We start from the raw sequence: 25,952 nt of genomic DNA, 5'->3' as shown, positions 1-25,952 counted from the left end.
CTCAGCAAACACACATTCTGAATTCAACATATACCAGGTTATATTCTAAAAGTTGATGATATTTAAAGATGGGCCTAAGGTCATTGGACAAATTAATGATATTATCTCCACTTTGGTCAGTTGTGAAAAGCTAACCTGTACAAAATTAGCTGAAAAGCAACCTGCAATTAAAAACTGCCTAAAGAGGGAGAGTTATTTTCCTCAGAGATAGATACCCTAATGGGTTAACCAATTCCAAGTTGTTAGTCTTACAAAATACACATATAAACAACACTAAGTTGTAAATACACATAAGTAAATACACATATAAGCAACACACTTGGTGTGTTGCATTTATATATTTACATATACACAACACACACACACACACACACACACACATATATAACACAAACACACAGACACAAGATTAGAGGCCATGAATTTGAAAAGGAAGGTAGAATATGAAAACAGTTGAAGGGAGAGGACAGAGAAGGTAATGCTGTAATTATTATTTAATTAAATGAACACTTTATGTAATTTTAGTAAAAAATTATGATTGATCCTAAGATATTTTTTCCCCTTTAACTTGGAGAGTGAGAATCAGCCATACTCTATGGAGAAGATTTACTTACTCAAAGACAGGCTAATCTGAACACTTTTAGATGTTATAGCTTGGTTAGATCTTCTAGAGGTTTTAACAAACAATCTCCATGGTAAAATGCTCAAGAAATAGTATATATTTACACATTTCTAAAATGTAGAAATGAACACTGAATTTGAAAGTGATGAACTTGGTGCTTAAAACCAAGTCAGCTGTCTTCTTTCAGTCTCCCCTTTTCTCTTTAAGCACATCCTGTTTCTTCTTCTATTTCCCCTTCTGGGAAAAAAATTCAAGCATACTCCCTTGGGCCTTTCATGTTTCTTAGCTTCTTTTGGTCTGTGACTTGTAGTATGTTTATCCTGTACTATGTGGCTTATATCTGCCATATTCCATGTGTGTCTTCTGGGGCATGGGTTACCTCACTCAGGATGGCCTTTTCTAGTTCTATCCATTTGCATGCAAATTTCAAGATTTCCTTGTTTTTAATGGCTGAGTAGTATTCCATTGTGTAAATGTGCCACAATTTCTGTATCTATTTCTCAGTTGAGGGACATCTGCGTTGTTTCCAGTTTTTGGCTATTACTAATGGCTGAGCAAATGTTCTTGTTGAATGGTGGAACATCTTTTGGGTATATGACCAGGAATGGTATAGCTGGATCTTGAGGTAGAGCTATTCCCAATTTTCTGAGAAAGTGCCAGACTGATTTCCAAAGTGGTTAGACAAGTTTGTACTCCCACCAGCAGTAGAGGGGTGTTTCCCTTTCTCCACATCCTCACCAGCACGAACTGTCACTTGAGGGTATTTTTTTTATGGATTATATTTTAATTCAAATTTAAAATAAAAGGAAACAATAATAAAATAATGTTTTTAAAATCTTAAAAACAAAACAAAACAAATTCAGATCTTCCAGAATGAAGAGAGAACTGGAAACATAACATCTATTCTCATTATCTGGTTACATTCAGTTTATGTCTTTCAGATTTAAACATTGGTACTGAATTTACTGCATCTTCTAATCTTTATACTTAAATGAGGATGTCAGATCCAGATCTGATAATGGTTTAATTTCCAGTATCCAACATTATAAGAACAAAATGGTAAATTCTAATATCACCTCTTAAAATTTTGTGGGTAGTGAACTACAGTGTTGTGAAATATTTTACATTTAAAATATTTTATCTTGATTATTTCATAATTTACATTTTGAAGTAATTCTTATAAATCTGCAAAAACTAAAAGAAGAAATTAAAAAAAAACTTAAATATGTTTTCAGAAACTCAAGAAACTGAAAGGTGACATTTGGATTTGGCTGCAGTTACCGAACACAGCATATGTTGCTATTTCTCTCTTTGTTATGATAGTTAATGGATGCTCAAAGCCTTTCATCCTTGTTTCAAGTCAGAGGAATCAAATTAACTTTTTTTTTTTCTTAAATGGGATGGTTTCCATTCTGTCCTTTAAGTATATTGATCTTCAGCAAACCTGATGGGTATAAGATGGATTCTCAGAGTCATTTTGATTTGTATTTTTTCTGATGCCTAATAACATTGAGCATTTCTTTAAGTGCTTCTCAGCCTTTCAAGATGCCTCTTGAGAATTCTCTCTTTAGTGCTATCCCCAATTTTTAAATTGGATTATTTAATGTGTTGGTATTTAATTTCTGTAGTTCTTTATATATTTTAGATATTAGCCTTTTGTCAGACGTAGGGTTGATGAATATCTTTTCTCAGTCTGTAGGCTGCCACTTTGTTCTGTTGACAATGTCCTTTGTTGTATTTATAATCATTATAATACCCATTTAAGTGTATCTTACTGAAAATTGTTGCCTAGAAAAATTCTTAGAGATTTACATTCTTTTTTTCTCTCTTCTGATGATCTTGAAAATTGCAGAAAATATATTCTAGATAAGCAACTGTGTTATAGACAGAATGATAAATTCAAAATTTCGACTCCACAAAGAGTGAAATAGATGACTTTCTTGGACTATAAATCTTCTTTTATAAGTAGGTGATAGCATTAATACCTGTCTCAAGGAATTGTAGAGATTAACACAAATGAAATTCTTAAAAATAATAGCAAGTAAAGAGCAATAATATACATAGATAGAAGTGGCAGAATAAACCGCATTATTTTGTATGCAAACTGAAATGTTAACATAAATAAAAAACCAATCAAGAAATAAGTGATAATATCTTGAAAAATGCCACTTCTTGTTATCATGTATTTCACATTAAAACAAGCAAGCAAGCAAATAAGCGGCTCTGTATCTTCGTACATTCCTTCAAAAGAAATACTTTGTATTTGGTTTGGTTGGTTTTGTTGAGCAGTCACTTATTTGAATGTTCATTCACAAAACTGATGATAAGTTGGCCAAGTGTCTACTTCCTTTTCTACTGTTTTCTCATGCTTTCTTGTGGGAACTAGAAGCTTAAGTCTTGCCTATTTAATGGTGATTTTTCCAGAACACATAAAATATAAACTGCAGAGAAGGGAAGGAAAATTCTATTTAGTTTTCCATGAAGATCTGCCCATTACTTGGCTCATACAAAAAGAAAACAAATGTATTTCCTGAAATGTTTGCTACATAAATAAGTATTTTATTGTAGAGTTGGAGTTTATCAAAAGATCTCAATACTATTTCATTACATTTTATAAACTTTTCTTGTTAAAAAACTATTCAATTAATGTAAACAATTAAAAATATGTAAACTAATAACATGGCTTTTTTAATAATTAGTTACTATGGGTTATACATAATAGCTATGTATATGCTATAATTACATGCAACTTGTGTAGTAGTAGGTTTGTTTAAGGCATTACCATTATCACAAGAATGATGTATTGCACTGTGATGTAACACAGCTACAATATCATCAGGTAGTGTAATGTTTTAGTTGATACACTCTAATTTATTAATTATGAGTTTCATACCTGTGTTCAATATAACTTCTTCATATCCACCCCATCCTCTCTCCTTCCAAATCCTTTCAGGTCATCTCTATATCCCCCCTCCAGCTAGATGTGCTTTTTTAAATCAATAACCCTGGGTACAAAATTAGTGTTACCCAAATATATAAGGCTGTAAAGCCATAGTATTTATCTCCTTTTATCATTTTAATAAGTTTATGAAAATTATCTAATTGATTTTTCCTGGTTATTGGGAAAAAAACCTGAAGAAAAGAACAGAGTTTCCTAAATTTTCACAATGGGCTGGTAGTAAAATCTCAAGTCAAAACTCTGGCCTACCCCTTGCTCATTCCCCAGTTTGTCAATTTTTTCATTAAAAATTTTATTTTATATGATGTGTACTGACATTTTGCTTGTTTGTGTATCTGTGCTCTACCTGTATGTCAGGAGTTTGATAATTGGGGTAGAGGATATCATATCCACTGATACAGGAGTGAGAGACAGATGTAAGCTGCCATGTTAACATTGGGAATTGGATGTGAGTTCTGTGAAATTCTGTAGGCAATTATCTTTATCACTAAGTCATCTTCCCAGATCCTTAGTACATTTATTTTTTAATTTAATTTTATTAATTACACTTTGTACCCCCTCATAAGCCCCTCCATTCTCCCATCCCTGTCCCACCCTCCCTCTCCTTTCTTCACTCATGCCCCTCCCCAAGTCCACTGATAAGAAAGGTCCTCCTCTCCTTCCTTCTGATCTTAGTTTATCAGATTACATCAGGAGTGGCTGCATTGTCACTTCTGTGGCCTGGTAAGGCTGCTCCCTCCTCAGAGGGAGGTGATCAAAGAGCAGGGCAATCAGATTATGTCAGAGGCAGTCCCTCTTCCCATTACTATGTAACCCACTTGGACACTAAACTGCCATGGGCTACATCTGTGCAGGGGTTCTAGGTTATCTCCATGCTTGGTACTTGGTTGGAGTATGAGTCTCTGGGAAGTTCCCTATGTTCAAATTTTCTGGTTCTGTTGCTCTCCTTGTGGGGTTCCTCTCCTCTCCAGATCTTACTGTTTCCCACTTCTTATATAAGATTCCATGCACACTGCCCAACAGTTGGCCATAAGTCTCAGCATCTGCTTTGATAGTCTGCTGGGCAGAGCCTTTTAGAGGCCCTCTGTGGCAGGTTTCTAGAGAGATTGTAGAGAAAGGGGCACCCTTCTCCACTGCTGGTGGGAATGTAAACTTGTACAACCACTCTGTAAATCAATCTGGCGCTTTCTCAGATAACTAGAAATAGCGCTTCCTCAAGATCCAGCTATATCACTCCTAGGCCTATATCCAAAAGAAGCTCAAGTACACAATAAGGACATTTGCTCAACCATGTTTGTAGCAGCTTTATTTATAATAGCCAGAAGCTGGAAACAACCCAGATGCCCCTCAACTGAAAGATGGATGCAGAAATTGTGGTACATCTACAAAATGGAGTAGTACTCAGCAATGAAAAATAAGGAAATTATGAAATTTGCAGGTAAATGGTGGGACCTGGAAAGGATTAACCTGAGTGAGCTGTCCCAGAGGCAGAAAGACACACATGGTATATTCTCACTTATATAGACCCATAACATAGGATAAACCTACTAAAATTTGTACATCTAAAGAAACTAATCTAAGAGAGAGGACAGTGACTAAAACGCTTAATCCCCACTCTGAAAGGTAAAGAGGATGGACATCAGAAGAAGAAAACAGGAAACAACTTAGTACCTTTATTTTTAAAATCATATCATCTATGGATAAGTTATTGTGTTAATGTTTTTCTTTCTTTCATTTCTTGTGTGTGTTTGGATGGAGTTGGAAAACATAGAATGGTGCCTTGAGTTTTAAGGGCATCTCATGTCCAAGTTTTGGCAGTGCTTTTCTAAAGAGAGATGGGGGCACAGGATATAGTTCTGGGAATTTTCTTCAAAAGGAAAACGACAGGAAATAAATTTGAAATGACTCTCAACTGCCTACTTGCCCAGGCTAAATGAAGTCATTTGAAGGTATAATTTGCTTGTGAACCAAATTAGACTGCAGAAATGGTCAGAGAACACAAAAAGGGAGGAAAATTGCCATTTCAAAAATTGGCTCAAAAACTAGCTATTAAACTCCCACTTGCAGTTAATGCTTATAACATGTGTAATATGAACCTTTGTAATCCCATATTTTATATTTTCAAGAAAAAAAGAGCACTATTCATGTACAGGGTAACGCCATCCATGAGCTGTACTGAAAGAGTGCAGTGTAGTTTTAATTCCACCTGAATTCTGAACTTCTTTGTGACCTTTTCCATGTAATACTTGAAGACCCAGGTAAGAAAGTTAAAAAATAAAATATTAAGTTAAGACAATTTGGTCCCAGTCCAGCCTTGATCAGCTTTAATACAATATTGTAAAGAAGGTATGATTGGGTTTTGCAGCCAATAGGCTTATGCTATTTTCAATCTCAAATCCTGGACTTTGTAGCTGCATGTAGCTAAGTTTCCTGATAGCTTTTCATCTTTCTGTGAGAGAAAGACACTTGGGAAAGTTATCAGAACCACTTTAAATTGTGTTTTTAGCATACTAGAGGACTTTACATCTCTGTGCAATATATGCTAAAATGATTTAAAGTAGAGGATACAGACTTGTAGCCTGTAAGTAAGTGAAAGACTGACTTTCAAAGAACTGTGTGGAAAGTGAACGGCTGATAGACAAAGTGAACCACAGTTAAAGACACGCGGCGGAAGTGTCTGCTGAGATGGCTCAGCTGAGAACAGTGCTCCACACACGAGATAACTCCAGTTTGATCCCTGGAACCCATGTTTTTTTTGTTTTGTTTTTATTTTTATTTTTTTGAAAGAAAATGTAGATGCAGTGGCATGATTCACCAATTTCAGAATTTTTATTAACGGACCATCAAGCTTAGAAATCACAGTATAGCATCTGAAGCAATAAACACCCATTTTCAGCAAGGTAGAAGGGCGTCAATAAACTCTAGAAAGCTGTCTGCCAAACTTCACACAGGTCATGCATGTATACGCTGTGGAACCTGTGTGTCCATACTCTTGACAAGACACACACACATACTACTACTACTAAGAATCATAGTAATACTACTAATACTACTACTAATAGCAGTAGTGGTAATAATAATATAATAATAATATAATGCTAATAATAATAATAGTTACAATGAATAGTACAGGATACAATCTGCCTTGTGATTCCATTACAAATCGTGTTGTTGCTATCTTCTTCAGGGTGAATCCCTGAAGTGATATCTGTGTCAAGATGCTAGTTTGGACCTGTAAATTGCCAGAATAGGAAATAAACCTTCAATCCTGGATTATCAATGTGTTGTTGCAAAGCTATGTTTCCTTTTCCAAATGTGAGTCAGCTACTGACTCAGCTAGTTTCTAAAGAAAAGCTGGGCTTTTGCAGCTGAGAGGCAGAACAGCCATTTTTTTTACTGTTTCCTTGAAATCAGGAAACACGAATTCCCTTTGTGATTTTTAAGGATTCAGCTAAGCATCCAGTGGTTGCAGCTGCTTGAAAAGCATTCAAGTTCAACTGCTTAGTCACTTGCCAATGACCAAGCCTATTTTTTCTTTTCCTGTTCTTTTCTTCTTTTCCAGAGGAGGAAAGCAGCACAGCAACTGACCATTACCCTATCGACACATACGCACATATCATAGAGTAGACAAACATATCATATACACACATATACATACACATACACAATCATATACATCTACATTATCTATATCTGCATACATGCGCAGCACATATATTACACACGCATATACACATACAAATATATACACATATTCATGTATATACTCGTATTCATGTGTGCGCCCATGTGTGTCTGTGTCTATTACTGATAAAGAAAATAAGTTAGCCTTAATGTCCCTGAATTTCAGGAAAAAACATGAAGACCTAGTTTCTAGGGAATTTGAATTTTCTGTTCTGTCTTCCCACCCCTTTCCCTTCCAGGCAGCATCAATTTAGCAGGTAAAGAGTACCTGTGAAGGGCTAAGTTAACAGCAAAACACTAACACCATTAGGCAAATGAGAAACAGGTCTTCCACAAAATAGCTTTCTTCTGTGTATGAAATAATTTGTCAATGAAATAATTATACTGACTCACAAAGACTGTGCTAAATAAGACTATGTATAAAAGAGACATTTCAGAACCGGCAAATATACTAGTGTTAGAGTGCTTACCCAGCATGGACAATGCTCCTCTCCACCACTCGGAAACCCGGATACAAAACAAGCTTAATATGTGCTTTACTGTTCTCAGATTTTTAACGTACATATAATTACATATACACACGTATATACATATGTATGTATATATATCTATACACACATAAGCATACATATGTGTATATATCGCATATATAAATATACATATATACATGTATGTATACAATATATACACATATGTATGCATATATATATATATATATGGCTTGTTGAAAACTTAATGTATAGAATTCCTCTTTTTGTGTGGTCATTTCTATATCATGTCCATCTGGGCATAATAAACTCAACTGACTTTAAATGAGGCTTGTCATGCATTTATGAAAAGACTAGCTTCATTTCATAGTTAACTATCATTACTACATAATAATAAACAATTTATATTATCATAAGCATAAAGTAATAACAAATACAATAAAATGATGAATCATTACTGTGTTTTAGTTCTGTCGCTCTGGAAAAAAGCGTCATGTTGCATTGGATGCTTAGTCTAAATTTTGCATTAGAAAATTCATCAGAGACTGAAAACCTTCACAATTGGATGCAATTGTTTCCTTGGAATGTGTGAAGTGTTACAAATGCCCCCTAATTCTTTTTGAAGCTCAAGGCAAAGGCAGAAAGTCTTGTAACATACTGGAATGATTTGAATGATTGTACCATAAAATGGCTTGGATTTGCTCATCTGGCTTCAAGTTCAGAGGAATGACCAACAAACCGACTTATGTTCTCAGCAGCATAGACTCTGAAGGGCCTGAGCAGATGCTGAAGGCTTACTCTAGGCCAATGCACGAGGTTTTTTTTTTTTTTTTTTTTTTTTGTGGTTTCTCCTAAGTGTTTGCTAATATCTACCACATTGCATACTCAATGTCCCTTTTCAACTGGCCTGCTTGCTCATAATATAATACAGATGATTTCATCTTTTGTGGAGCCCTTTTGCTACAGTGAACTGAAGTCTGCAGGGCTCAGACTCCTATAATAACATCCACATTTCTTTGAGGACAGGAAACTCCCTTTAAAAGGTTTGCTCCTTAGTCTTAACTTCTAGAATACAATATTGTATGGAATCCCACTTAAATAATGCTCTACTTTTCCTCCGAGTATTCATTTAGGGGTCTGCTATGTTATGGATTTTAGCTCATTGTACCTTTGGTAAACACCAAATGCCTTTCCAATTAGAAGACAATAGCATCACTCATATGGGTTAGGGATGCTTCATCTTAAAGTAAACAGAACAGAAAGTCTTTCCTTATTTGGTTTCAGATGCAGAGTAAACAGTTCTTTAATACAGACAAAGAAAACTCATATGGTTTTATAACATTGAGTAGAAAAAGAAAGAAAGTTGTGGACAATATGTGTACGGCTCTGACTTTGATGTGATTTTCATTGTCTGTTTTTCCCTTCTTCTTATTGAACAAAATCTCTTTATGGGTTTATGTGTTTATTTCGCCTCTGATTTAAAGGTTTAATTGCAATGAACACTGACTGAAGCTTTAGGATTGGAAAGAGACTAAAAGATCTTTTAGTCTAAAAGAGACTAGAAGAGATAATACTTTAGATTATTTTATTTAAGAGTTTTTAAATGGTTATAAGAAAACCACCATTGGAATCTGTAAAAGTTCCTTCTGCTCCTTTTAATTCATACTGTTTTATTTCTGGGTAAGTGTTAATACTACTGATGAGGGTAGCTAAGATATCTCTCCTCGACCTTAATGTGATCGAGAATATAGTTGCAATAAGTTATTAAACTTGACTTTCATATACTTTAGGAGTATTTAGAGAAACACTCCTACATGCTGTCCCCATGGATAAGAAATGTACTCTCAGTGAGAGATAATTTTTCAGTCTAAAGCAAAATGCTAGTGTAGCATACTAAGACCGTGATGTCTGCACCAAAGAATTACATCATCTTTCTTAAAAGCGCTTCTTGTCATAGTTTTGGCTCTTGGTAAAAGACAGCCTCTTACTGTCAGATAAATGGGAGGCATGCAACCAGAGCTGTCTGTATGATCAAGGTTCATGCTAACTTGTCACATCACAATGTTGAGCAGCGGCAGCAGTGCTCAGTCTGAGATGGACTTGGTACAGTTAGGCAAGGAACTGGCCAGAAAGCACATAAGAGCTTTGTTAGAGATATTAATAATGAAGCTCTCATGTCGTCCTGCTTCTTTCCCAGCCCTCTCAACTGGTGTCTAGGCCCATGTGGGGAGCTACCATGTGACCACACGATACAAGAGAGAAAAAAGTCATATATGAGTCTGTTCAGAATGGACGTGCAAATTGAATATGGACTGATACTCATTGCACCCTAGCTAAGAGGATCATGAAGAGACATTCTAAAACAAACAAACAAACAAACAAACAAACAAAAAACCTCAAAGGACCAGAACTTTAAATATTGACCTTCATCATCTAGTTTATATAGAAAAAGAGTAGCCTGATATAAAACAATACAGACATATGGGCAGGAAAAAAAATGGCCAGACTGGTAATTGAGGCACTGGAAGAAGAACACAGAATGGAGTATGTGTGTGCAGGGTTCTTGTTCTGAGAACGAGGCATTTGCGGGACCCACTTGTAGTTATGAAGGGAGAAGACTCCTTTATCCGCTGTTCCTCTCAACAAGAAAAGAGTCCCACAAGTGACATGAAAGAACCAGACTGAAGGACGTAATAAACTCATGTATACATGAACAATGCAGGGGTGTTGATTGGGTTGTGGTTGTGCATGAGGCAAGCATAAATATTTTCACTAAAAAAGCCTGAGCTAGTTATCTCCTTTAGTACTTTTTTTGGGCTTTGAACAACAACCATTCCTTTGAAAACTTTATGCAAACGGTCTACATTTCCAGCCTGGGAATCAGTTCTCTGAGATATGTTTGCCTTTCTTGCCAGTAGAACGAAGCCATAACCATGACTTGAGAAGATCTGATTTATTGACATGAAGTTTTATATAGTATGACATTAGCTCAAGCCACCTACTCACAGCAAAGGAAGGTAGGCATTGGTTATCCCCACAAAATTCACTATCCCATCATATTTGTTTTGTAGCAAAGGTCAACTTTTGGGGATGCTGTATGTGCCTTACATCAATGACCACATGTGGCACTCTGCCTTTGAATAACAGAATACGAGAGTCTCAGAACTATGCTTTGAATATGGAGGGAGATTTTTGAATCATCATTCTTGGTGAACAAACAATTAGGATATTTGTCTTTCTCAATCTGAAAATTCTGAGTTCAGAAACCTTGGCTATCAGAGCAGGAAATCTTCACTAGGCAATATAATGAGAATCTCATTAGAACTCAGTCTTCAACAGCACATTGTTAAACACTCAGCCTGCAGTTAAACACTGTCATGCAGATAAAAAAAAAAAATTGGCTACCTGGTAAATCATCAAGATAAGGACACATGGCTTTTACATGGGCAGCAAACATTCTTGCCATTTAAGTGATCTCTTTGAACATCTCTCAACACTTCCTTCTCGATTTTGATAGTAAGTGGACAAGTTCAGCTGCCAAATATTGAAAAGCCATGGTAACTCCACAGAAGGAAAGTCCTGAGTCCAATACCAGCTATGGCATCAATGCTGACAGGCATTAGCTGAGGGTGAGCAGAATCCTGAATCAGGGGTATGATGAGTACTATTTATTACCTCAACAATGACTTTGTTTCTCTTCTATTAATCACCTTCTGCAGACTTATATAGGTTCCTACAATCCATGCTCTTGGGGATGATTCTTTACTGTCTGAAGATCTGATTGGCAGGAGTAGTGCACTCGGGATAGAACTTGTAGTGCTCAGCTTAGGCACATTCGGTGACTGAAGAATTAAATTTCTTAGGTCTTTCAGTGTTGGAGACAAATACCCTTGATCTAAGCCACTTTTATCTCTGCCCAGCAAAAGCGACTAAGCTTGATCAATATAATCCTCCCATTTCTGAGGAAACAGGCATATCTAATTCATCGCCCTTTAACCCAATTGAAGGCAACTTTTTTTTTAAAATAAATAGTTTTTTGAATGCTTTTACTTGTACAAGTTATAGAAATTCTATTCTTATAATGCATAGAAAACCTTTAAGCAAGAGACCTTATCTCAAAAAAAAAAAAATACGGTGGTGAAGTAATTCAGGAAGACATCCACTGCCCACCTCTGGTTTATACATGCACAAGAGCATATGCAAGCCGAAGCCTTGATAGGTTGAGTTACCCACCTGGGAATCTCCTGAGGCTTTGTCACAGGTTTATCACACTCCCACTTCTTCTGTTGCATCAGGATTCTTCCAAGTCCCATAAATACTAGTCCTGACAGCACCATACAATAGTCCTGAAAACAATTTTCTTTTTCTCTCAAAGCCTGAAAAGTTTCGAATGATTTAGTGGCTAACAAACCACGCTATTTCTGTAAACAACAGTGGATGTGCACTGTGAGTGTGTTCATGCCAGAAGACCTGTACACTGACAATTTCAGTGTCACTTCAGTGGCAACATCATCAAAGTAGAATTTCCAGGGTAAATAGCGCTTGAAAAGCATACTGGAGACATGCATGCGGAGAATCATGTGTTGTATTCGATCTAGTGGCAACTTTGACGCAGAGGTCTATGACATGTGAGCTGCAGTGGGTAAGGGCACTTGCTGGACAAGCAGGAGGACCTGAGTTCAAATGCCAGCTAGGCATGGCAGGAGGAGTACTAGGATTTGCTGGCCTCCACTCCAGCATCAGGTTTAGGGAGAGATCCTGTGCCAAGTTAATGGGGGTGGAAAGTGACAGAAGAGGACAATTGGGGCTACTGAAGGTGTTGCAAGCAGAGGATCATGTGTATCTCCCCCCGTCTTTTCCTCTTTATCTCACATGTAAATGCATAAATACACACGAGAAATAGTTGAATAAATACAAATAAAATAAGTACATTTGCTTGTTTGAAAATACATGCACTCCCAGGCAGGTCCCATGACCAGGATTAGTCAGATAATACAAAATAGACTGTCATTTTGTTTTGTTTTGTTTATTTATTTGTTTGTTTTTATGAAAAAGAAAGATACAGAGACAGAGAAACAGAAAGGGATAGACAGAGAGAGAGAGAGGGAGTGAGCGAGAGAGGCCATGAAGTTGGATGGGTTGGAGTTGTGAGGTGGGAGAGGAACTGGGATTAGTTGGGACAGGGGAATAAATATTATATTGTATTAAATTCTCAAAGAATAAATAAAACATTATTAAAACACGAGCTGAGCAATATATAAATTAACATCGAGTTATTGTCATTGTATAGCCCCATTTTCAGATAATACAAAAATTATACTTGTAATAAATGTTACAAATACCAGCCCTGATCACTGACCTCCTATGTTCGTATCTTCAAGCTGCCTTTGGAAATCACTACGCTATGGTCCAAACCCATAATTCTTTCAATGATATTCTCTGAGTTAAACTTGGGTTTTCGTTTTTGACCTCTAGTTTCTCCTTCCATATAAGCTTTTCTTTTTCTTTTTTATTTTTTTAAGGATTTATTTATTACTAGGGTTGTGTTTTCTTTCATCCCATGAAATATCCATTTTTTCTCTCTACTTTGTAAGAAAACAAGTCCTTAATCTTCTTTTCCTCATTTCCCCCCACTACCTCCTCTATACAACTGTACACACACACACACACACACACACACACACACCTATTTTAAGTAGATTTATTCTTTAGAATGGCTTTGGTTATGATGAACTTTCCTTACAGTATTAATAATCTTGACAAGGGTTTCTTTTGTGTTTCAGCTTTGAAATGAACACTTACTATGTATAATTGCCGCACTCTTAACTATGCTATAGATTGAAAGCAGCAGAAGTTGATACCAAACAGCTTTCCCCAAAATATAAAAACTGCCCATTTTTTTCTGCAGAACTGCTTTTACCTATACATGAAAGAATTTTAAATCACACTAATTTTGGGAATGAAGAAATGAGGAAAACTAATTTAAGAGTTGAATTTAAAGCATTAAGAATCAACAATAGTTTTTCTTATTTTTAAAAATAAAATTGATGATATTAAAACAAAAAGCTCACATTATCAATAACATAACAAAATTTGGAAATTTATGCATTTTTAGTTAGTATAACATATTTAAGTGAAATAAAAATAGATATTAGTAATTTTATGTCCTTTACAGAGTACCTTTCCAAAGGACAATTGTCATTGTTAAAAATGCAATGGAATATATCTGTCTATAAAGTTGAAGATATCTGGGAAAAGACTGTTCAATAATGGAGATAAGATATATCAACACATGAATAAGTTATCATATCAAAGATTCCAATGAAAGTTACAGAAAACTTTGAATTGGAGAAAATAACACAGAAAAGAGAAGAGAAGATTCATTGCACTCTGCCCAAAGTTTGGCTATGAGTCTTAGCATCTGCTTCGAAACCCTGCTGTGTAGAAGTCCTCTGTGGTAAGCTCCTGTCCTGTATCCTGTTTTTTCCCTCTTCTGAAGGCTATTCCATTTGCCTTTCTGAATGAGGATTGATCATCTTACCCAGGGTCCTTCTTGATTAGCTTCCTTAGGTGTACAGATTTTAGTATGTTTAGCCTATATTGTATGTCTAATAACCACTTATAAGTGAGTATACACCATGTGTGTCTTCCTGCTTCTGGGATACCTCACTCAGGATGATCTTTTCTAGTTCCCACAATTTGCCTGCAAATTTCATGATTTCCTTGTTTTTAATTGAAGATTAGTATTCCATTGGGTAAAAGTACCACAATTTTTGTATTCTTTCCTCAGTTGAGGGACATCTGGGTTGTTACCATATTCTGGCTCTTACAAATAAAGCTGCTATGAATATGGTTGAGCAAACATCCTTGTATACTTGAGCATATTTTGGATATATGCGTAGGTGTGGTATAGCTGAATCTTGAGGTAGCAGTATTCTTAATTTTCTGAGAAAGCGCCAGGGCAGAGTACAGGGAATCTTATGAAAGAAGTGGAACATGAAAGACCTGGATAGGACAAGAGTTCCATAAGGAGAGCAACAAAATAAAACAATCTAAGTACAGGGGTCTTTTCTGAGACTCATACTCCAACCAAGGACCGTGCATAGAGATAACCTAGAACGCCTGCACAGATGTAGCCTGTGATAGCTCAGTCTCCAAGAGGGCACCCTAGTAAGGGGAACAGGGGCTGTCTCTGGCATGAACTCAGTGGCAGGCTCTGTGAACACCTCCCCCTGACAGGGAAGCAGCCTTATGAGGCCACAGAGGAAGACAATGCAGATAGCTTGATGAGACCTGATAGGCTGGAGTAAGATGGAAGGGGAGGAGGTTCTCCCCTAACAGTGGACTGGGGGAGGGGCAGGGAGGAGAAGAGAGAGGAAAGGAGGCATTATTGGGACAAGATGAGGGAGGGGGCTATAGCTGGGATACAAAGTAAATAAATTGTAAAATATAAAAAAGAATTTCTAAAAAAACATGCCTTCAAAAAATAAATAATAAAAATAAAAAAGTAAAGAGAAAAATTGGAGTGAAGGCAGGGCTCACCTATGATGTCAAGGGCTTAAGAAGAAATACCCACCTGTGAGTATTTCATAGGTCAGAGTTTCTGATATATTGAATTTTCCTAAGATGATAGAATCAACTTTTTTCCTCAATTTCTCTCCAGCACAGTGACTTTGTCAGTTCCCTGTGCCTGAGTGATGCAAGGCATTTCCAGTATAGTCACAGAATGGCCAGACATGTTTGTAGGATCTGAATTGGGAGGAGAGAAATCTAGACTCAAAGAGAGATACCAAGATAAATACACAATTAACTGACTTTATTATTGATGAGAAAAACTATATACAAATCCAAGAGACTATATGTTATAGTTTATTTTTGCATATATATATGAAATTAGGACCAAAATTGTTGTAAGACTCTTCTTTAAGAAATAGCAAAGAAACACCGGTTTATATGATAAATTACATTTAATTACTCTGATGTCCTATATTTCTTAACTTTTCATCAGTGTTCTTAATGAATGTGGCCTAAATACTAGTCTAGCAGTTTTGCTTCTGCTTGCCTCTGACAATACTAAGCAATTGTTTAGTATCCATAAACAATTGCTTCTTTCGAAGTTCCTCAGAAGAGTCATGTAGCTATAGTTTCCAAAAGAGGCCATATGCTATGCCTGAAACACAACTAACCCAGGTCTCCCTTTCTATGGGAAGCTCACATTTTGGAAAAAGGGTCTCCAGAGGATGTGACTTCCTACAGACAATGTTAAAGATCATATCTCCCCCAGATGTGTGAGTAAATAAAGTTCTCCTTCTGTAGGTTTTTAGTGAACCCTATGTGGTTCAAAATTTAGACTCATCAGTCCTGCCTTCATCAATTCATGAACTAAATAAAAGCAGGATAGAATGGGGGAATCTAATAGCCAGAACTTGGAAACAACCCAGATGTCCATCAACGGAGGAATGGATACAGAAATTGTGGTATTTTTACACAATGGAATACTACTCAGCAATCAAAAAGGAGGAAATCATGAAATTTGCAGGCAAGTGGTGGGATCTAGAAAAGATCATTCTGAGTGAAGTATCCCAGAAGGAGAAAGACAAACTTCTATATACTCGCTTATATAGACCTACAAGATATGATAAACATAATGAAATCTACACACCTAAAGAAGATAATCAAGAAAGTGGACACAGACGAAGGTGATTAATCCTCATTTAGAAAGACAAATGGGATGTGCATTGAACATATGACAGGAGTCTACCACAAAAGGCCTCTGAAAGACTCTACCTAGCAGTGTTTCAAAGCAGACACTAAGACTCATAACCAAACCCTCGGCAGAGTGCAGGGAATCATATGAAAGAAGGGGAGTTAGTATGATATGGAAAGGATAGGAGCTCTACAAGGACCAAATATATCCGGGCACAGGGTCTTTTCTGAGACTGACACTCAACCAAGGACCATCTATGGATATAACCTAGAACTTCTGCTCGGATGTGGCCTATGGTAGCTCAGTAACCAAGTAGTTCTCCAAAGTAAGGGGAACAAGGACTATTTCTAACAGGATCTCAAGGGCAGGCTGTTTGACCCCCCCCCCCTCAGGGGAGGAGCAGTCTGTTAGGCCACAGAGGAGGACTTTGCAGCCAGCCCTGAAGATACCTGATAAAACAGGGTCAAATGAAAGGGGAGGAGGTCCTCCCCTATCAGTGGACTTGGAAAGGGGCAGGGAGGAGACCAGGGAGGGAGGGTGGGGTTGGGGAGGGAATGAGGGAGCGGGATACAGCTGGGACACAGAGTTAAAAAAATGTAACTAAAAAGAAAAATAAAATTAAAAATAAAATTAAATTAAATTAAAAAAAAAAGAATGGGGGAATCTTAAGCTACCTTTAGGGATGAGTTGTAATGTACTAAATGTTAGTGTCTCAGAGATAACCATGGCAATCTATTATTTGTTATTTTATGTGGTTTTTTATATGATAAGTTGGTGTGTGGATTTTTTTGCTTTTATATCCATCAAACTTTGTTACAGAAACTTCTTTTTTAAAAATTATATAGTTACCATTCCAAAAGACTGTAGTCAGCATTGAATTGAGCCTGGAAAGATTCAGGCATGGGAAAGAAACTAGACACAAGCAAACAAAAACAGAAACCAGTTCTTGGAAGGCAAAGGGCCCATGAGATAAGTAATCGATGAAATAAATCCAACCTCAGACAGATCCAGTGAAAGGCCCTGGGCCCTGGATAAGATACAGCAAGATTAATTAAGTTACGATGTTGACAGAAGCCTAAGTAATAGTGGAAATTGCCTAAACTTTATATTTCAGTTTTCTGGGAATCTGAAAAAATAATGTAAAGTACTGCTGATTGCTTTAATGAAATGACGTTGTGACTTGGTGAGACGCAACCACTATCTATAGTCCATAGAAAGGTACTGGTGTAAAATTTGTGGACGATAAATATTGAATGTGTTACTGAAGAGGCGAGCTGAACTTTTCACAAATAGTAGAACTGAATAAAATATTATCACATAGCTTTACATGCTGGTGGCCAGGGTTAGCTCAACTTGAGACATCAGGTCTACTTCGCTAGAAGCAACAGGATTTCTTCTTCCATATTCTGCCTTCCTTTCCATGTCTCTGTTCAGCATCCTTGTCCATGGGTGATTTTTATTAGTGATTTAAAAAAATTCGCATTTCTTCTTTCATTGTCTTTTGACTCAAATATCTTTTCTTATCAATTTTTAACCTTTTAAAATATTTTATTATTTCTTTGAGAGTTTCATGTATGTTTTGATCATATTTCCTCCCATTCCCACTCACTTCACATTGTATTCTTTTAAAAGAAAAAAAAATCTCCAATATCAATTTGTTCTGTCTAAATATTCCTGAATATGTGGTCTTCTCTTGGAACGTGGTTTGCTTACCAGGACTCCCCCCTCAGAGATGACTATCTTTTCCCCTCCACTGGTAGCCAACAATTTTGAACAGCTTCATGGCTAGGGACGGAACTGTGTACCTATATCCTGTCTCCATGCTGAAATTTGAAATGGTTTGAGCTTGCACAAGCAAGATCAAGTTTTATGCATGCTGTCACACTGCTGTGAGCTCAAATTTGTAGCTGCTTTACTGTGTCAAAAAGTTGTTTTCTTGTAGTAAAATACTAACTTTGAGCCTTGCATTCTATACACTGTTCCATCAATGACCCCTTAGCCTTGTGAGGAAGTATGATATACATATTCCCGTTAGGGCTGAGATTTCTGCAATCTCTTATTTTCTGTACCTTGGCCAGTTGTGGGAATCTGTGTTAAAATCATTTACTGCAAATAGAAACTTTTCAGATGAGGGTTAAGAGTTGCATTGATCTATGAGTTTGATGAGTCTATTTAAAACTCTGTACATTTAGCAGCATAGTAGCAATAACTTCTTCCCTATGACCTATGACTTAGATATCCATATGCTTTCGTCCTGATAATGGTGGAATTATGGGTCTTCTCTTGTGAATCAGGGTGAAAATCCAGTCAGAAAGTGGTTGGTTGCTCCTCTGTGCCGCTATTGCATCAGTGCGACCGTCATGTCGGGTCAGCCATTATTGTAGTTCCTAGGGTTCATTGCTAAATACAATTGATGGCTACTTTTCTCCTCTAGCAGCTTGCCCAGCACCTTCTTATAAAAAAACAAAAACAAACAAAACAAAACAAAAACAAACAAACAAAAAAAAAAAACCCAAAGAACTAGCTGGCAGGTTTTCAGTTTCCAAGTCTGTACAAGCTTGATTTTTTAGGTCTATGCAAGCTTGATTTTCTATGATCTGAGACTTAAGCATGTGGTTTATTGAGCAATAAATTCTCACCATAATGCTCATAAACTGTAATGTTTTGTGATCTATGGGAAGTCATTAGCCAACCATTCAAAAAGAAGTAATGCATTTCTGGCAGCCTGAGGTGACTAGTAACAGTATTGCTGGCCTGTTATAGGGTAACTACATTTTAACTTTCCTGTGTGTGGTGGGGTTAGTTTCTACAGTAGTAGGCTTTCATATGTCATTGCTGGAAGATTTTTAGTGTTATTTAATCTTCTCCATAATCCCCTCTCTATCCTACTCTCCTCTCTCCTACACCAAAATAACTCTTCTGGTTCCATCTTCTGTTTAAAATCTATTATATATCAGTGCCTTCTATGTCCCTCCCTTGAATGTTCTTCTCCATGTCTCCCACCCAGTAATTTCCTGACCTATATGTGTTTTCCAAATGAAACACACATGCCAGAAAATTCAAAGCTAATATCCACAGGTTACAGAAAGTGCATAATTCTTATCTTTTGGGGTCTGTGCTACCCCACTCAAAATGACTGTTTCCAGATCCATTCTTTACCTCTGAATTTCATAATTTAATTCTTCTTAATAATTGACTAATATTTCATTGTGTAAACAGAGCACATTTCCAGTATGCATTCACCAATTGATGTAAATCTGGGCTGTTTCCATTTCCTGACTATTGTGAGTAGAGCATCAATATTGATGAACAGATATCTATTGAGAAGGATGTGTAATTTTTTGGATATACACCCAAAAATGGTATATCTGGATAAAATGGTAGATCTATTTTTAGCTTGGTGAAGAACCTCCATACTGATTGGCAGAGTGGTTTCATCAGTTTGAATTTCTACCAACAGAGAATAGATTTTTTACCTTTACTCACATCCATGCCAGCATTTCTCTTCATTTTTTTTAAACTAAGAAATTCTAACCAATTAAAGTACAACATCAAAGAAGTTTTAATTTGCATTTACCTGATGCTTAAGGATGTTGAACATTTCCCTAAGCTTTTCTAAGCCATTAGTAATCCATATTTGGAGAACTCTATCCTTAGTTCCATACATCATTTTTAATTGGGTTGTTTGTTTTCTTGGTGTTTAGTTCTTTTGAATTTCTCACTGTGTAGGCTGCTTCTTTACTCAAGCTTTCAGTTTTATATGTGTGTGTGTGCTGTCTGGAGAGTTCAAAAGAGGGTATTGAAGTCCCTGGAGCTGGAGTTATAGGGAGTAGTCAGCTACTCAATGTGAGTTCTGGGAACCAACTGTGGTCCTCTCAGAAAGCCACAAGTGCTGTTATCTACTCAGCCATCTCTCCTAACCCATGTTATATTAAATTATTAAATTTCATTCTAATTCTGGGTTTTCTGTTTATATTTTGAAAAAATATTTTTTAAAACCTTAATTATTTGAATTACTATCTGAAATAGTGCCTGGCAAGTAATAAGTTACAAATTCTTAAGTAGAAAAAAAAAAGCTTTATCTTTAATTGGATTAGTTGATTTATTGTTGTTTTACTTCTTGAGTTCTTTATATATTCTGACTCTTTGATCACCCCACCCTAAGGGGTGGGCAACCTTACCAATCCACAGAGGAAGACAATGCAGACAGTCCTGATGAGGACCCCCAGTGGACTGGGGGAGGGGCATGGGAGGAGAAGAGGGAGGGAGGGCAGGATTGAGGGACAGGACTACAGCTGGGATACAAAATGAATAATTTGTAATAAAGAAAGATAAGAAGAAAGACAAAAAAAGAAAGAGAGAAAGAGAGAGAGAGAAAGAAAGAAAAAAGAAAAAAAGAAAAAAGAAAGAAAGAAAATACCCGGAAAAATGCTTTATGGGACCACTTTGGAAAGGTAGGTTCATGAGCATGAACACTGAGAGAGAAAAAAGTTCACTGAGAAGCCAGGCATGAAGCTATCAGGTTTTATACCTTTTCTAAGTCAGGTTCTTTGTAGTTGATAATACAGTATCTGAAAAACTCTTTGATGCTTCACATTGGTGTTATTTGACACTTTCATACACATTCTGTTTAAATATCACCAATAATGGAACGTGGTCGGGTGAAAAAAAGAAAAGAAGGGCCAGAAAAATAGCTTATTGGACAAATGGACTTGTAGCCAAGCCTGATGACTTGAGTTAGATTCCATAAACCCACATGGTAGAAGGAGAGAACTGAGCCCTGCAAGGAATGCACAACATGAATATATTACATTTCTATCTAGAGAAAGAAGAGTGTCTTACTATATAATAAGTTTCTGGCCTGGGTTTTGTCACCAGCTAGATGACCATTTGTTTTCTACTAACTTCATTGCTGATGCCCAAACCGAGGCATCCTATATGCTTGGTAACTGTTCTCTCACTGAACTCAGCCTCAGCCCTCACTGCATAATCTGAAAGGAAATATGAACTCCACAAAGGGAATGCAGCCCAGGAGACCCTGGGCCTTTCTCACCCTACAGGAGGATAGAACTCTGAACTCCTCACCTCTCAAGGGACCTCTATCTGAAGTGGCAAATCTTCCAAGGGCCGCCTTTCCCCTAGACGGTTACAGTAAGTACTGAAGACCTGACTCTCCTATCCACTTCTTCATACACCCTACCTGCCTGATTTTCTTCGTTTGTTCGAAATAAAGAGTAAAGGGATATCAGCCTAGTGTTTGGCTGCTTCCGGCTGTGTTCACAGTTGAACATCGCTGTGTTTGCATCTTGATAACTGGAAATTACGCTGAGACCTGAGGAAAATATCACCCTTATTTTGTGAGGAATCAGTTTCTCCCCAAGCCTTCATTTTTCTGATGAGGCGAATGAAGGTCCGGGTTACCTCTCTTTTGTGTGGAAAGTACAGGATTTTGATTTGTTTCTTACTAATAAGGAGTCAACTTCCTTTTACACCTTTCTCATTTATACCCTAGTAGTTGGTTGGTAGCCAAATAGGAGACTGCTTACTCTTAGTGGAATCTAAATGAGGCTACTTAATTGGTTTAATGGTAACTGGGGCCGAGTGGGGTGTTCCTCTTTTCTCCTAATGAAATGTAATGGCTTCACTCCTGATGAGACCTGATAGACTAGGATCAGAGGGAAGGGGAGGAGGACCTTCCTTTTCAGTGGACTGGGAGAGGGACACTGGTGGGGAAGAGGGAGAGTGGGATTGGGAGGGGAGGAGAGAGGGAGGTACGGGGGTGATACAAAGTGAATAAACTGTAATTAATAAAAATTAAAAAAATGAAAAAACTCAAAAAAATGTAATGGCTTCTATTTTTGCATGTATTAACAACTTTCTCCGTTAGTGGGGACTCGGCAAACCATAGAGTGATTTCCAGAAGCGCTCATTGGAAATATCGTAGAAAACACTAAAATCCAGAATCTGACACCCTGATATACTAGTGATGTTAAAAGACAAGGGGAAGTATACATAACTGAAGAAAATTTTCTGTTGATAGCTGATTGACATAAACTTTTTCAGATGAGAGGTTGACTTTTGTAATGTGAAATAGTAGCAGCATAATTTTTATGAAAGTTAATTGTTCAGTTTAAATTATGGCTTCTCTAAGTCTTTGTGCTTCCATAGTGATCGCATTCATGTTTTTGACTTTTGCCTGATTATTCCAGATGAGAACATGTCATATTTTTTTATACATCTTTTATTTTTTTTTATTAATTACACTTTATTCATTTTGTATCCCCCCATGAGCCCCTCCCTCCTCCCCTGCCGATCCCACCCTCCCTCCCCTTTCTGCATGCATGCCACTCCCCAAGTCCAGTGATAGGGGAGGTCCTCCTCTCCTTCTTTCTGATCTTAGTCTATCAGTTCTCATCAAAAGTGGCTGCATTGTCCTCTACTGTGGCCTGGTAAGGCTGCTCCCCCCTCAGGGGGAAGTGATCAACGAGCAGGCCAATCAGATTATGTCAGAGGCAGTCCCTCTTCCCATTACTATGGAACCCACTTGGACACTGAACTGCCATGGGCTACACCTGTGCAGGGGTTCCAGGTCATCTCCACAAATAGTCCTTGGTTGGAGTATGAGTCTCTGGGAAGTTCCCTGGGTTCAAATTATCTTGTTCTGTTGCTCTGCTTGTGGAGTTCCCGTTCCCTCCAGCTCTTACTATTTCCCACTTCTTACATAAAATTCCATTCACTCTGCCCATCAGTTGGCCATCAGGCTCAGCATCTGCTTTGACAGTCTATACTGCAGAAGCTTTCAGAGGCCCTCTATGGCAGGTTTCAAGGTTGTTTCCTGTTTTCTTCTGGCTTTCAGAGGCCCTCTGTAGCGGGTTCCGAGGTTGTTTCCTATTTTCGTTTTCTTCTGATATATATCCTCTTTGCCTTTCAGGATGGGGATTGAACATTTTAGTTAGGGTCCTCTCTTTTGCTTAGTTTGTTTAGATGTACAGCTTTTAGTGGGTTTATTCTATATTGTATGTTTATATGAGTGAGTATATACCGTGAGTGTCTTTTTGCTTCTGGGTCAACTCACTCAGGATGATCCTTTCCAGGTCCCACCATTTACCTGCAAATTTCATGATTTCCTTATTTTTCATTGCTGAGTAATACTCCATTGTATAGATGTACCACAGTTTCTGCATCCATTCTTCAGTTGAGGAGCATCTGGGTTGTTTCCAGCTTCTGGCTATTACAAATAAAGCTGCTACAAACATGGTTGAACAAATGTCCTTGTTGTGTACTTGCGCCTCTTTTGGGTAGAAAAATGCAAATAGATCCATACTTATCACCCTGCACAAAACTGAAGTCCAAGTGGATCAAAGACCTCAACATAAAACCAGACACATTAAATCGGCTAGAAAAAAAAGTGGGGAATACCCTAGAAGTCATTGGTACAGGAGAAAACTTCCTGAACAGAACACCAACAGCACAGGCTCTAAGAGCAACAATCAATAAATGGGACCTCATGAAATTCAAAAGCTTCTGTAAAGCAAAGGACACCGTCATCAAAACAAAGCGACTGCCTACAGATTGGGAAAGAATCATCACCAACCCTCTATCTGACAGAGGACTCATATCCAATATATATAAAGAACTAAACAAGCTGAAAAGCAACAAACCAAGTAATCCACTTAAAAAATGGGGAACAGAGCTAAAGAGAGAATTCTCTGCAGAAGAATATCGAATGGCAGAGAAGCACTTAAAGAAATGCTCAACCTCATTAGCCATTAGGGAAATGCAAATCAAAACAACCCTGAGATTTCACCTTACACCCATCAGAATGGCCAAGATGAAAAACTCAAGGGACAACACATGCTGGAGAGGTTGTGGAGAAAGGGGAACCCTTCTCCACTGCTGGTGGGAATGTAAACTGGTACAACCACTCTGGAAATCAATCTGGCGCTTTCTCAGACAACTAGGAATAGCGCTTCCTCAAGATCCAGCCATACCACTCCTGAACATGTCATATTTTATGGGGATTCTTCCCTTAAACATATAGATAAAGCCATAAAACACCTCTCTATCTCCTACCTTCTCTTTCTCCTCCCCCCCAAAAAAAAACCTGCTGTATGAAAATTCAACCTCTCTCTCTGTATACATATGTGTGTGTGTATATATATATATATATATATATTTACTTTGATTTTTAAAAGAAAACTTCTCAGCGGGTCTGGTGGGCTTTAAGAACACAAACTCCCTGACACTTCCTGATGGGGGCCACCTGCTCACCCCTTCCCATAGAGGGCTCCTGGAAGAGCCTGCATTCATCTTCTGTTCTTCATTATCCAGCCTCTGAGTTTGTGAACACCACTGGAGAGCTTCCCCAGCTGGTACTTCCTGTTTTAATTGTCTGCTTCTTTTCCTTTACTAGCATGGAAGAGTTTTATAAGCCTCTCCCAGGGTGGTCAGATGTAACTGTTTTTCCTAGGGAAACTTAAGATCCCCATTCATGGGGGCCCCTCCTTGCATGAGGCCCCTCCCTTACTTGTTGCCCAACTCTGGATGAGAAGCCTCCAATATGTTGCATGTTAATCATCTTGCCTCACACTCCTAGGATACAAGCGCTTATAACTTTCATGTCTGGTTCACTCCATTGCTCCCTTCTTTTAATAGCAATTTCTGTGCATTATCAGCTGCTAATAAAACAAAAAACATTTTTCTCAGAGTTTAGTTAGTATCCTGCCTATAAAAGACTCAGTAATATTTATATGATTACAGGAGAATAGCTTACTATTAATATAAAGATCATTGTGTGCCCTTTGCCCAATGAAGATAATATAATATCAAATGTATAACATATAATAAATGTGCATTTCTAAGAAATCCCCACATATTTTTCTTTGCAAATCATTACATTATTTCAAAACTCTGGTACAACCAATGGCCTTTTAAATTGTCTTCCTTTTGTTGAAATATATAAATATATATATATATATATATATATATGTATATTACATATCCTGATTACAGTTTCCGCTTGCTCTCTTCCTCCCAATTTCTCCCCACTTCTCTTGAAATTTGGATCCCCTTCCTTTTTGTGTCTCATTAGAAAACACACAGGCTTCTAAGTGATAATAATGAAATGTGATATAATATGATAAGATATGATATAGTGTAATATGGTAAAGCAAAAACAAGCACATGAAAATTGGACAAAACAAACATATGGAAAAGTTCCCAAGAAAAGGCGTAAGAGTCATTCATTCACTACCATAAAAACACTAAACTGGAAGCCATAATATATATATGCAAAGGACCTGGAGCAGACCTGTGTAAGCCCTGTGCATGCTGATTCATTCACTGGGGGTTCCTAGAGCTTTGATCATGTTAATTCAGAGGGCTTTGTTTGCTTGGAGTCCTCTGATTCTCACACTCTTTCTGTCTCCTTTTCTGCAGGGTTCCCTGAGCCCCAAAGGAGAGAGATTTCATGGAGACATCCTGTTTAGGGTT

The sequence above is a fragment of the Psammomys obesus genome, unplaced genomic scaffold (assembly GCF_907164565.1).
Source record: "Psammomys obesus unplaced genomic scaffold, mPsaObe1.curated_primary_1811, whole genome shotgun sequence".
Lineage (NCBI taxonomy): Eukaryota > Metazoa > Chordata > Mammalia > Rodentia > Muridae > Psammomys > Psammomys obesus.
This window is presented reverse-complemented; position numbering follows the sequence as displayed.